The sequence below is a fragment of the Physeter macrocephalus genome, chromosome 2, assembly GCF_002837175.3.
Source record: "Physeter macrocephalus isolate SW-GA chromosome 2, ASM283717v5, whole genome shotgun sequence".
NCBI classification, from domain to species: domain Eukaryota; kingdom Metazoa; phylum Chordata; class Mammalia; order Artiodactyla; family Physeteridae; genus Physeter; species Physeter macrocephalus.
Genome location: NC_041215.1, coordinates 62,250,219 through 62,262,975, shown reverse-complemented (window position 1 = coordinate 62,262,975; position 12,757 = coordinate 62,250,219). Strand labels below are relative to the sequence as shown.

The window sequence follows — 12,757 nt, the reverse complement described above, 5'->3', positions numbered from 1 at the left end:
TTAAAACTGGAGATTATGTCTGTTGATAAAGTACCCTCGTGAATATTTCATTGAAACCTGGATTACCTTTTTTTTCTTAACTCATTTGCCTTTTCAGATATACCATAAGGAAACCTATGGAACTTTTGAAAATGGAGAAAAGTCCTGTTGATCACTGACAGTACATTTTGAGTATTAATATAGGTGGCCAGTTTGAAGGAGTATAATATCTGCTATTAATCTGGGCTTTGCTTCTTGTGTTAATTTGAGGTACTAAGGCTACAATACAATATGCTATTACTAACAATAAGCCTCAGTAAAAAATGGTACTTGGTATCTCATTAATATGATTCCGGTAAAGCTGAACTTACAGTAAAAATAGACAAATGGAAAGAATAAGTCAATTAAAAGGTGAATGATTTTTAATACTTTCTTCCTTTTTTTAAATTTTTTGCGGTACGCGGGCCTCTCACTGTTGTGGCCTCTCCCGTTGCGGAGCACAGGCTCCGGACGCGCAGGCTCAGCGGCCATGGCTCACGGGCCCAGCCGCTCCGCGGCATGTGGGATCTTCGCGGACCGGGGCACGAACCCGTGTCCCCTGCATCGGCAGGCGGACTCCCAACCACTGCGCCACCAGGGAAGCCCCTTTAATACTTTCTAAAGTATTTGTCAAAAATGAAATGTGTCTGGAATGGAAATGTTGCTTTGCTAAACATTTGTATATTGCCACGAAGTTATTCAAGTGTCTGTATACATTTTGGAAGTATTTGAATTGTATGTCAAATTCAGGTTAGTTATGTGTTAATAATGTAAGTGTCAACAAGAGATATTAGCAAGACCCAGGAAGAAGGCAAATGTTACACTTAACCTTGTGCAGCGTTCTTGTTGTTTCTCTTTTTATCACTTATATAAGTTTCAAAACAAGTGCAAAATCACTGAAATGATTCAAACAACATAGAGAAAACTGAGCATATGAAAATTAAAATAGACCTAGAGACTCTTTCCTTTTCTGACAAATTTACATACTACTAATTCAATACTTAGGGCTGATGCTAAGATTTTAAGAGTTTAATGGCATTATCAGTTATTTACTATAACCATATTTGGGTTTGCTTTGTATAAAACAAATTCCCAGAATAGCTCCTCTGAAATCTAAAGTTCACTATCATTTATAATATCGGAAAATGAGTTGTTTTTAGCTAGTATCTTTTCCCTCATATTTTATTTTACATTTCATTCACCCAGTTTCACTGTCTGGTGATGATCATCTGTGTAATATATGTTAGGAATTTTCACTTGAAGGACCATGTATCTTTAAATGTCTTCTCTTTATTCATCCTAGTTCTAACACATGTAATTTCCCCTTTAATTTGACATCATTTAACGGCACATTACACGTCAATGATGTGATCTGTGAATATTTACAATGTTCATGTCATTTTTATTTTCTAATCCAATTTAAGTAGCTCTGCTTTTTATGACATCATGAATTCTTCAGTCTTTTTGGTCTTTTGGGGACTAATTATTCCATTAGTTCCTTTGAACTAGCTCTGTGTTGTCAGTCATTTCTTCCCTTTTGATCATAAGACCTTTGCTGCCCTCCTTTGCATGTACAGTCAGTTGTAGGTCTATGCAACCAAGCTAAGAAGCAAGTACTAAGTCCTCATTCTTGCAGACTGCTATTCCCAATCATATCTGTCTGGAAGGCACTTTGTAGGTAAATCTTGCTATTGTAAAACCATGGCTTCTAAAGTTCTTACATACTGAAAACATATTTGGATACATTTTTAAAAATATCTTTTATAAAGATAGTAAATATTTTATGCAAAATACTTTCACTTGCTAAGACAGAGATTTAAAGAAAACAATGAGTAAAAAAATAACCAGTAGAAACACAGACTAAATTTCACTTGTTGCAGTATTACATGACACATAGTCTATGTTTATTTTTTAACGCTGGTTTGGGCAGAATTACAAAATGTCTTAGATTCAACTTTTGAAAAATGTAGTCTTTCCTGGTACTTTCCATATCCATTTGCCTGCTAACTTATATGAGAGTTTATAGATGTGATTAGTTTTAAATAGCATAAAGGCAAAAGAAAAATTGGAGTGATTTAAGCATGACTTTGTCTTTAACCCTCTTGTTTACTAGGAATTTTTTTTTAACATCTTTATTGGAGTATAATTGCTTTACAGTGGTGTGTTAGTTTCTGCTTTATAACAAAGTGAATCAGTTATACATATACATATGTTCCCATATCTCTTCCCTCTTGCATCTCCCTCCCTCCCACCCTCCATATCCCACCCCTCTAGGTGTTCACAAACCACCTTGCTGATCTCCCTGTGCTATGCGGCTGCTTCCCACTAGATATCCACCCTACGTTTGGTAGAGTATATATGTCCGTGCCACTCTCTCACTTTGTCACAGTTTACCCTTCCCCCTCCCCATAACCTCAAGTCCATGCTCTAGTAGGTCTGTGTTTTTATTCCCGTCTTACCGTTTCCTCTGTGATGCTAAGGAGCTCTGCTGTCTGTTGCTGCCCTCTGTAGTGATGACGAAGAGAGCACAAGATCAGCTTTGTTAAACGCGGTAGAAAGTGACTCTAAAAATTTTCTCTAGAATGCAAATGCAGCCTATTTGAGATTCACATATTCTCTGAAAATAAAAAGCCAATAGGAGTATTTTTGCATTTGAAGAGTTCTTCCGCAAGTACTAGACACTGAGAACATAACCTGACTGCTTTTTTAGGTATCATTTTAAAATATTGCAATGTTATTTATTTAGTCTGATTGAAAGCACCACCACGAATATTTATATATAAACTAAAGTTAACCTAATATATTTTTAAAAGTAGATTTGTGATTTAAGATTTCAGATTGGATGAAAATGGCTAAGAATAGTCCAGAATTTCTGCCTTTATAAAGCCAAACAATCTTACATTAAGCCCTTTAATTCTCCATGAGGCTGTTTCCTTATCTATCAAAAGGAGATAATTTTAAAGCTAAACTCTTACAAAGGATGTAGTTTGTACTCTACCAAGCTCTACCCAAATAACAAGCATGTTTATTTCCTTATCTAGATTTAGTCTGATTTTACTGTGAAATAGTTAAAATCTGTTCCTCCCTTCTCATTCTACTCCTAAACATTTCTCCCACTACCCCTTCTTCTGGGAATAAGGTTAGAGAGGATTAGTCCAAGGTACAGGCAGTTGCTGAAATCAGGAGGAACTTAACAGGACCTGGGTAGTGTCTAGGAAGAGACAACAGAAATGTGCCCTCTTGAAAAGAAGGCTGGTGAAGCTAAACAGGGATTAGGGCCCTAGCTAAGTGGCCTGAGGCTCTGGGCAAGGGATTCTTGGCAGAAAAACTCAGACCCAAGCACTACTGTAAAAATAAGGCCCTGTTTGCTAGAGTTAGGGTCAGTCCAGAATATGGTGGCCCTTTGAAAGCAGAGCTAATTTCAGATGATGTCTCTTTAAAAATTCTTTTATATTACAAAGTCTGCAGATGTGAGTTTGTGTACTAGCTTTTCCATTTACTGGCTGCCTGGCCATTCCAGAGCCAGGTTCTTCAATTTCTCTGAGCCTCAGTGTCCTCCCTTGTAAAACTGGGGATAATCATGAAATAATATTGCTAAAACTCCTGATCTAATGTCTATTATTAAAAATAGTAGGTATTTATACTTACCTGGCAGGGGAGATACCATGATCATGAAGATGGTTTTCCCAGGGCAAGGCTTATCCATTGCACTCCAGATGTGCTGACACCTACAATTTCCCCAAATGTGGGAGACTCGACTGCATAATTTGTGGTAGTGGGGGACTGCGTTCAGACTAAAAAAATAGTACTTATTAAAAGTTAACTGAGTCTAAATCTGGTCAGGATAAGAGCCGGAATTGAGTAGGTCAACCTGAAAGTAACATCAATGACTTTATTTAAGAGGAACCAAAACGGGCCGTGAAACTCTTTTCTGTATTTCTGGAATTATATGACATATGTGATTGTCTGTTCTGTATATTTCCACAGTAGAGAACTCTGGAACTCACTGTAGGAAATTGACATGTGGCCAGGGCTCAGCTCTTGTACCATGCTTTCTGAGTCAGTTGCCATGTTCATGCTCGTATTGGCTCATACTTCGATTTTTCAAAGATACCATTCCTACAGTGCGAGTACTGCCTAAGTCTTACTGTGATTCCAAGATGTGTTTACAGTTTGTGGAGGTAGCTCACATGATTAATATTTCAATGTTAAGAACCAATTTGCGGGCTTCCCTGGTGGCGCAGTGGTTGAGAATCCGCCTGCTGATGCAGGGGACACGGGTTCGTGCCCCGGACCGGGAAGATCCCACATGCTGCGGAGCGGCTGGGCCCGTGAGCCATGGCCGCTGAGCCTGTGCGTCTGGAGCCAGTGCTCCGCAACGGGAGAGGCCACAACAGTGAGAGGCCCGCGTACCACAAAAAAAAAAAAAAAAATAACAAATTTGCCTAAAGGATTGGTGGTATAATTAATTTTGCCTCTTTTTTCTGTTTAGTGGCATTGCCACTGCGAATTTTTATAGAGTTCATATTTAACTTTCAATGTGTGTTGGGAGAACATTTGAAAAAAAAAAAAAAGTTATTCAATGGACCACACATCGTTTTTATTTATTTTAGCTTAAAAAAGAAGTGACCAGTTTTATTAACTCACTTCAACATAGTCCCCACTCAAAATGTTGGATGAGGAAAGGGTGAGGGTTTTGGGGGGTGATTGATAAAGCCACGATTCACCGGCCTTCTTACATTGTCTCCATTTTCTTTTGAGGACAAAAGAACACATTAAACATTTTAATATTTAAACTTTCATAAGTAAAAGTAAGAAGTGATTTCTTTAACAATGTTCAAAGTGAACTTTGGAACTGATAAAAGTAAACATATGGGCCCTGGAGCCAGAATATCTGGTTATGAATCCCAGATTTGCTACTTCCTAGCTGTGTGACATTAGGCAAATGTCTATGCTTTTTTGTGCTTTAGTTTTCTCTACTTTAAATGGGACGAATTACAGATCTCACAACACTGTGTTGTGAGGAGTAAACAAGTTAATACACGTGAAGCATCTACCTATATTTGTAAGTTTACAGGGAAACAAAATAATACAATGTAAATCCAAGGTTTAGAGACAGTTACAGTAACACAAAACAATACGTAGGCTTTAAAATTGTTGTCCGATTAGATAAGTTTTTCTTTGAATAATTATAATAAGGATATTTATTATACAAAGTCCATAACATGGTAATGTTATTTAGAAGTCTCTGAAGTTTTTTTAAGAAAAAATTGAGCCATAGACTACTAGCAACACCCTCCATCTCTACCAGCTCAGGGTTGCTTCTTGGCTGTCAGGTTGTTCTTCAGTCAGAACATTTAGCAGTTTGATGGAGAACGTCTCCATTTTCTAGGTGCATTTAATAAAATATGTGTTTCTAAGTCCTGTGCATGTTAGATTATTGGTGACTGGATACTTGTAAAAAGTTAAGGTGGTTGTTGGTAGTAGGCCTCCTTGGTGATGCCTCTTATTTTTTAATGCCTTCTTTTGGAGTGTGCAATTTAATCAATGTTTTAACTGTGCGTCAAAAGTACGTATTTTATGAATTCTCCTTAAAGGTTTACGGTTTTTTCTTTTACTACTAATATACAAAATGACCATTTTATGTCTCTAATGATTGTGCCTCAATAGCCCAATACAATTACTAATAGAGAGCTACATGGTCTGAAATGAGCTATAATATAATTATTTCTATCCCTGGGTTGTGGGTAATTCAATCTTCAGTGCTGATGTACTCAGTTAAACATGGTGGATTTACACACCCACAGTCTTAGGTATGTATCTAAAGAGGCCAGCTGGTATCATGAATAATAATCATTTCATTTTGCTATTTATCTAGTGAAAATCTGGTTTCTGAAAGCCTTATATGATTTTTCTCAGGTGCTCAATATTAATGAAGGAGAGAAATTTATATGAATTACCTAGACTTATAGGTAATTGAAACAGAGTCTGCCAAAAGTAGAAATGGTACTTCAAAGTTTGTATTTTAAAATTTATTTTTTTCCATGTGAATTTACTGAAAAGCTATTTCTCAAAACAGTCTCACAGGCAACTAATGCTTGTTGTTTACTGAAATTTGTACTATATTATATATTCTTGGTAAGTTAAGTACAATAATAAATACCACATGAATGATTGAAATAGAATAATGGTGATATGCTTTGACCTTGTTTAAAGAGTTATTCTGTAGTTCCAGTTTACATAACCTTCTACTTCTTTTTATACTACTCTATAATTTCAAGAATTTAGAATATTAAACTAGCACTGCTGCTAAAGGAAAATTGAGACTAACTGCTGTGATTACACATTTGTTTAGCACCAAAGTTGCTAAGCCACAAGTGCTGAAGCAAACACTGAATCATGAAGACTATTAATTGAGATTGACTATTACTTGAGCTTTTGCTACCCCAAAGCATCTATTCGGTAAATATAGCACAAAGTAATTATAGATCCAACTGGCTTAGAATATTTTTTCCACCTCTGCTATGGTGCCTGAAGTATCTAGAATTAGAGATATTCCTCTGGGTTCAGGCATTATCACAATTGTTACCTGGAAGGTTAAACTGTTACTGCACATTGGCCTACGAACACCTATGATCTTGTCAGGTGTGTAACTTACACGGTATTCCGAAATTTTAAAAAAAATTAGTATATTGGATTGGAAAAACCCCCAGTTCATGGATTATCCTGGAAAGGGTAACTTTGGGTGGCATAAACAATGCAGGGTTTAGCTCTGATATAAAATGTTATTATGAATCTAATTTGTTTGCCATTGAGCCCAAGTATTCATTCTTTATGAAAAAATAAATCAGTGGAGATACTACTTAACCTAAAATGAAAACTATGTAAGTTCTTTGGACTTGATGAATGACTTACCACATATTTATTACATATTTTTTGGCATTGGCTGTGTGCAAGCTTATTTCTGGGATTGGTGTAGCGGTGCGATAGCTCAGAAATAAATAAAATACAGTTTCTGGTCTTTAAAACACTTTCAGTTTAAAGGAAGAGACAGTTTTTATACAAATAACAGTGGACAGTAAATGAAATAAGAAGCCAAAGCTCTTGAGTAAGAAGGTTGAGGCCACATTTCAAATTGGAACACTGGAAAACTAATTGTAATGTAGGCATTCCAAATGTTTTCTAGAAAGTACTATGGAAATGTAGTATAAGGGAAGACTTTTAAAATAAACAAAACAAACCTAAAACACTTATTTTATTATAAAAATACATTCTTTTCCCCAAAATAAAACAAAATTAAAAAATTTCACTCTATAGATAAACATAAATACATTAATACTTGTTCTTCCATGAAGACATATATATTTTTTCCATCAAAATGGGATCATTCTAAAAGAACTGTTTTCTAATCTACATTTTAAGTTAATATATCATAGACTGCTTCCTATGGTAATAAATTACCTTGTATAGTACTTGAATATTTATCATTTGTTTATTCATCTAATAAAAAAATACTCACTGAGAATTCACTATATTCTTGGCATAGTCATTGTCCAGGGATACAATGGTATATATCGAAGTCGTGTTACTGATGGTACCAAATCATAGTAGAATTTGATGCAAAAGAACAAGTTGAATACAAGAAGACAAGGGAAAAACAGATTTTTTATCTCCTCTACTTAGTCATGGTTGAGAATGTTAGCTAAGTATTTGGATAACATACATGTTCAATGAACTGCAAGACCAAGGTACTGAGAATTACTTAAGTCTGTTCTGCTTACAAAACAGAGATAATGTCTAGTTATTATAGATATAGATGAGATTATACAATAACAACAATAATAACTTTAAAAGTAGAATGAGGAATTATAAAAACATAAGTACAAGTCCTGGCTCCATCACCCAAAACCTGTGTGACCTTGGGCAAGTTAGTTACTGAGAATTGGTTAAAGACTTTCCACTGATTACTGGCCTGGCCCTAGAAGTTCAAAAGGTAGGTAAAGAAAATTCTGCTTTTCTGTCTCCACATGATTCTGATCATCTGAAACAGGAAAGCATAAATTAAATGCTGGTTGAACATACAGAGAACTATTTCTTACTAAAGTATATGTTTTCATCACAATAGTTTTATAATCATTTGTCTGTCATCCATTTATCCACCTGTCCATCCAACTATCTACCTATCATCTCTCTATCTATTTATCTATCTATCTATCATCTATCTATCTATCTCTCTATCATCTAGCACCAGCCTAATCAGCCGTAAGATCCTTTTTCTGAATAAATGGGTGTAGATTTTAAATTCATTACAGATAGACAGAGATGGAGAGGAGGAAATTATTCTTTTCATAAATGCAAGAGCAAGTATGTATTAAAATATGTGTGAGTAGGACTTCCCTGGTGGCGCAGTGGTTGCCCGTCCGCCTGCCAATGCAGGGGAACCGGGTTCGCGCCCCGGTCTGGGAGGATCCCACATGCCGCGGAGCGGCTGGGCCCGTGAGCCATGGCCGCTGAGCCTGCGCGTCCGGAGCCTGTGCTCCGCAACGGGAGAGGCCACAGCAGAGGGAGGCCCGCATACCACAAAAAAAAAAAATAAAAATAAAAAAAAATAAAATAAAATATGTGTGAGTAAATATGTGTCCATATGTTTATGTGTGTACCTAGTTCCAGTCTTTTCCAATTGTTTCCCTGTACAAACCTTGTTCCCTTTCTTAACTTTTCCTCTACCTAACCAAATACGAATGCACCAGAAAGCTCTTTAAGTGGAAGAGGGTATGCTCTCCAGTTGTGTAGGATTGGTCCATATGTATAAAAAACTAAAGGGAAATAGAGAGCTCTTCACTTAAAATTAGTGTTCAAAACAGAGACTAATTAGGTTTAGAAGAAAACTCAGTTAAAGTTGTTATGTGACGACACTATTAGAATTAAGAGGTAACTGAGATTTCCCAAGTGATAACAGATAATTTGCCATTTAGCCTGTAATGAGGTTTGAAAAAAAGATGCTCAACAAGATATCAGCAGTAACTAGAAAGGCATTTCTTAGAAGGTCCACCCAGTGTGCAGTTATTCCTTTATCCTTATAAAAGAGACAATTTGTCTAATGCAGTGTACTCTCAGTGGTTATCACTGGTGCTCCCCAGAAAGATTTCTATTGACCCTAACCATCTCTACTGACTATTCCCCCCACCCCGCCCACTCCCTCGCCCCGCCCCACCCCGCCAGCTTTTCCTAGTTTTCTGCTGAGCTAGTCTATCATAAGCCATCTGGGTCAGATGTGGTGGGATAGTACAGAAAAATAGAAATCATAACCTTCAGTGTTGTAGTAATTACATTTTTAGTTGAAATAGTCAGAGAAATATGATGCAATCTTTAAATGCATATGCAAATCCTGTGCAAATCATATGCTAATACATGTGTGGCCCGCCTAACTATTACTTATAACTGAATGCAGCCCTTGGGAAAATCTTATTGGAGATCATCGGTCTAATGAAAATTGCTGCTGCACGCTAATTATAGTGACATGTGTGCTGCTGTATTGCCCCTTAGTGGTGAGGGGGATGACAAAGGTTAGTTGAAGTTAGATGACTGACTGACAGAATTCTGTCTGTGATCATAGGTGTAAATAGCAAAATATCTCTCTTCTCTAAAATCCAATTTTATGACTTTACACCTAAATTAAAATGCAACATGGGTAACTATTGACAATGTGTTCAGGAGTATAGGCGTCTAGGACACAAAAAACACAAATTACCACTTGACTGATTCGGTTTAATCTTTCTTTGCTATCGTATTTTCACCACTTTTTCATTTCTTACCAGTTGGTTAACTCATTGGAAATATGCAGATTATAGAAATATACCCTATACATTTAGAGAAGTAATATCATGTTCACATTCCAAAAATAAGCCAAATGTTAAAAGGATTTAATAATTCCTTTGAAACAGGTAAATCCAAGTTCCACTATGTTCAGGCTGTATGATTTTGAGCAAGTCTTTTCACAACTTTGAGTCTTCAATTACTCAACTATGAAAATATGATAATATAAACACCTCCTTGGGTAGCTCAAGGATCGCATGAAATACTATTTTGCAGAGCCTGTAGTGTGACAGATACATGCTTATGGACCTATCATTCTATTTGAAATGAGTTCTTATTAAAAGTATTTGTAATATCTAAAAATCTTCTGTTGTCTAGACTAATTTCTAATTGATGATATTTACATTTCCTAATTAGAGAGATACTCAATATTGGAGAGATGGCCCATTCTTATTTAAGCTATAAACTAAGAGGAAAACAAAAAAAAATTTAGTCTTAATTGTGATGTAGAATATTAAACAGAAGTATAATGTGTGATTGTATTTAGGAGTTCTAATACCACCATTTGAGACTTATGACTAAGAGGTGAAGAGATTGAATTGTGGGAAGAGTGAAAGAATTACCTTAATTATTCATCAACCTAATTAGCTTAATTAATTTAAGCAGTTTCCCTGCTTGAAAGAAGTACTTTCCTGAACTTGTTCAGAAATTATATCTACCTTAATTAAAGCCAAAATAGACAGAAAATGTTTAGCGGTTAGCTTATGATAAAGTTTAGGAATGAAAGGACTTGCCAATTGTGTTGGTCAGGAAATAGATCGTGGAAAAGATCCCTTGATTTCTAAGATTTCTCAATTCTTGCCAGGCTTCTTCATTTATCTTGTTAAAAGATATTATTTTGCCATTTCAAATACTATGCCAAGTTAGAGATTTTAGCATGTTTAAGAGCTTCTTGAAGCATTGGCTAAAACCAAGGATATTAAGATTAGTGTGTATGGGTGATCTACTGGATTTCTAACTGTAGAATATATCATTATTTTTAAGTTTTAAAAAGGGAGTAATTTATGTCTTGTTTCGTCAAATAACTGTGCATTTAAGTGACTATGCATGCCTGCCTTACACTAGGCATAAATTTAGGTAACTGAATATCCCTTTGTCCATGATCATTTAGAAACAGAGTGGATAAAGGAATATAAAGGATATGCAGCTCATTATACATATTATAAAAGAAAATGTTAGCAATAAACATATGTTGGGGCTCAATCCATAGAAAGGGCTATTTTATATATAGTGTGTATTTACTAGTTACAGTTAACGCTTTCAGGCTTGTCTTCAGCACTGAGCATTTTTCTTACCATACAAACAGCATTAAGAACAGTGCTTACTAAGTGCTTTTCTATTATGAGGATAATGACAGCCAATATGATTGTTTTGGCATTACCCTTTTACTGAATTTGTTCTATGTGACACCTTAAAATTTACATATAAGGTTGTATTATGATGGACACTTAGTTGGGCCTTAAATCTAATGTTACATTTTCCCACACACAGATGACTTAATTACTAAAATTGAAGTCATTGTCCAGTTCTTAATGACTTAATTATTTGGAAGCAAATTGATTTACCCTTTTTAATCTCAATAAACTCCTTACCTCCTGTGTTAAGTAGAAGGAGAATGTATGTTATGAAATAAAATTGAAGGTTTAAATATGTTTGATCACAGTTTTCTTCTAGTATAAAATGTGTGAAATCAACAGATTCAACACTTTTAGCTTCAGGAAATGCTTGACTCTCTGAAAGGCATATAATTGAGTGTACCTGTGGTACAGGGCTATGTCTAATCAGTTGACTGTGTAGCTGGGTAGAGCCAAGTGCCATTCATCTGCCTCCCCTGAGATTTGTGGAAACAAGAAGGAGGAGCAGACATAAGACAAAGATATATAACCATGTTGACCACTGAAGTTCATGGTTAACAACTTAATTATCTGAGTTCAGCTATCACTTAGAAACAAACCTGTGCAATTTAGGCACATTTTATAATTTACAATAGAAATAGCATAATGCTAAGGACATAATTCTACATTCTAATTCTTAATGTAGAATTAGAATCTACATTAAGTGTGTTTAATTTAATTTTTCTAATTATATTTCTAATAGCTTAAATATCTGCACTGATAAAACAGTTAACCACCTGCATTTAAATGCCACCTGATGAGTTTATTTTGGAACAGTAACAGATTGGTATAATTTGAGCTCAAGTTCCTCTGAAAATTCTTCTATTAATGGGTCCTAAATTAATCTTTGTGCCTGATCTGCAGATGATGTTATGAAGCAACAAGCATCATGAGAATTGCCATTACATGGTAATATCCTGTTTTTTTCTTTCCAGTTCGAATTTGGATCAGTGGATAGTTAAAAATAGAAATTTGCACTGGCATTTCCATATTCCTATGGTGCTTCAATGTTGGAATAGTGCCTGTTTTTTTTTTTTTTTTAAATCAATTCAGTGAAAAGTTTGCACAGCACCATGTGAAGAAGGTTAGGTGAATACTCACTATACCTACTGTGCCGAGTGAGCAAACATATGCAGACTGCCCCTATTTCCATATAGTTTCTATATGTTCCACATATTGTGGGTTGGTAAAATCATGTAACTTAAACTAATTCATTGTCCAAAGCAGTACAAAATCTAACCTTTTGAAAATCTGATAAATGACATAGTTCCTCTCTAAAAAAAAAAAAAGAGAAAAAAATGCACAAAGAACGCATCAACATTTCATCAAGACAGTCAGTCAAATGAAAGTATTCTATTTCTTTCTGGTTAGAAATGAACCTAGTCCTAGCAAAGCTCAGAGAAGTGAAAAGATCAAATAGGCTACTTGTCCATCCTTAGACACACAATTATATTTGAAAACGTTAAGTC

The 12,757-nt window shown here is 35.5% G+C and overlaps 1 pseudogene; it reads left to right on the top strand.

Annotated features, from left to right (window-relative positions):
- The first annotated feature begins 3,658 nt into the window (after window positions 1–3,658).
- On the top strand, window positions 3,659–3,810 carry LOC112064568 (uncharacterized; annotated as a pseudogene).
- Window positions 3,811–12,757: the final 8,947 nt, after the last annotated feature.